This window comes from Myotis davidii, unplaced genomic scaffold (assembly GCF_000327345.1).
Source record: "Myotis davidii unplaced genomic scaffold, ASM32734v1 scaffold370, whole genome shotgun sequence".
Classification (NCBI taxonomy): Eukaryota; Metazoa; Chordata; class Mammalia; order Chiroptera; family Vespertilionidae; genus Myotis; species Myotis davidii.
In genome coordinates, this window is record NW_006288615.1 from 5,552,119 (window position 1) to 5,554,456 (window position 2,338).

A 2,338-nucleotide genomic window follows, 5' to 3' on the forward strand; every position below is an offset into this window, starting at 1 on the left:
TCCTCGAATCCCAGGCCCTGGGGTGCTGGAGGTGGAGGCGCAGGCCAAGGCGCTTCTCACGCGGCTCTATCTCCTCCATCTGCCCCCTCGGATTCCCGCGCCCCCACCTTTCGCGACTTCAAACGCACCCCGGCCACTCGGCGCCCGACTTTCATCTCTCCGCACAGCAGGCATTGTTTGCGGGCCTTCACAGATATGCTAATCCCGGGGCCGCGCGGACGCTGGCCTGGGAGGCCGGCAGAGGGCACGGAGGGGTGAAGGGGTGCGCCTGCCCCGGCTGGGCCTTGGGGACCACTGTATGGACGGCGCGTTTCGCCCGCCTTATCCTGGAAGGCGGTGGGCACGTGATGCAGGTCCCAGACTGGCTACAGCCGCGTTCAGTGGATGATGAAGTAGGAGGCATCGGACCAGAGACCACGGCCAGGGCCCAGCCGTGCGCACTTCCCAACTCGGGAGGACACCGAGTGTCGGGAAGAGCCTGACCAGGGACTGGGCCCAATAGGACCCTTCCCCGGAAATCCAAGGGAGCGCATCTGCGGGCCCCTGGAGGGCTCGCCCCCCTGCAGGGTGTTGTCTTTTTAAAGAGGACGGGCTTACCGCGAGTTCATTCTTTTAACCCTCCAGAAACCACACTGGAGGGAGCAGGAGGGTGTTTAGATTGACAGCCACTCACAGGAGGGCTCCGCTTCTGCCAGGACCCAACATGAAGCTGCAAGTGCTCCTGATAAAACCCGTTTCTCCTTCCTCCAGACACACCTGCCAAGCAGAGCCAGCGGCTCCCGCGGTCACCGCGCTCTCGGTTAAGAAACCAGGCAGCCGAAAGGATGTCACAGGCGGGGCAAGGGTGTGGGTGCAGGCTGAAGGGAGAGATGCTGGCTAAATGGGGCAGGAGGTTGGATTTCCGGGGAAAGGTCTCTGTAAAAAGTTGGCTGAGCAATGAGCTCACCGGGGGAACGCAAGGGTAGGGTATGTCTACAACTGACCAGCCAAGGACAGCTGTGACTCCTAGAAAATCTGCTCAGAGGGACTGTCTCACAGGACAGGAGGGTGTGTGTGCTGATGGGGTAGGGAGAGAGCCATTCTATTAACAGTGAAACGCAGTACCAATAGATGCCACTCCCCTCTAAAAAGGTAAGCAGGAACACCCGAGGGACAGTCTCATGGTCTCCAAATCCGTTGGGGTGGGCCCATTCTACATTGGAGGGAGATCCCAGTGTAGATCTTTGGTTCTTGTTTGAGGGGCCTGTAAGCCATTGAGAACCAGAGCCAATGAGAAGGGCCCAGGGTAGAGGCTGGCCCAGGACTAAACCCCCTCTCCCCCGCCCCCTTTAGGCTTTTTGAACACTCAGCTATCAGGTGCTCCCTTGCTCACTGACCTGAGGGTTGGTGTAGGTCATGGGCCACCAGGGGGTGAGCCAGTGTCCTTTAATGAGGCGTGAGAAATGAAATGGAGACAGGCACCTGCATCTGTCAGGCTAGGACAATCCAAAATGGTTCCCCGTTAAATCCTCCACAACCACTGTCCTTACCGCTCTCTGCCACTGCCTGAGAAGGGACAGCCTTGTTTTTAAGTCTCATTTGTCCTTAATGCCTCAGGTCCCCTCCATATACAGCCCCTACGTGGTGGTGACCGCAGGAGAGATGGAAAATGGTGACCTCCTAGGCCTTTGAAACAGAAGAACCTTTGAATGTGTTCCATTTCTCATCTGGAAAAATACAGAGGTTGCATGATGTTGCTGCCAACAATTATATTCTCCTTATCTGTGCAGCCTGAAATCCCCAAACCTTAGAGAAAGAAGGAACCAAGGGCAAGGATAGAGAGCAAACTCACATCCCGAAGGATTTTCACTGAGGGACCAACCTGCTAGAGCGGGTGCAGACCACATAGAAAGGAGAAGGAATGAGGAGAGGAGTTATTTGAGGTGCCGTGGGAAGAGTCCAGTCCAGAGAACTTTAGAGTGCTGTCCCCTCTCCCCACACCTCCCTAGGGCACACTTCTGGGGTTTGTAGGAAATGAAAGCTTTATGCCTGGGGCATGTTGCCCTTGTGTTTGTGTTGAGTCTTTTCCTTTCTTCTTTTTTTAAATGAAGGAGTGTTCTTACTATCTAGTGTTCATATTACCTAGTATTTATTCTTCACAACTCTAAAACACCCCTGAAAAAGGGGAAGTTACTCCTGTAGCTTCTTCCCACCTACATACTGAGGGGGCGGGGCATGCTGGGGTGAGTGGTCCCCATGGGGGGCACTGCAGTTGACACCATAAGAAGGGCTCCCATGGGTGTCAGATGCCTGTTCTGACCAGGCCACAGCAGAGTGGTCATCAAAGACAGTGTCATCC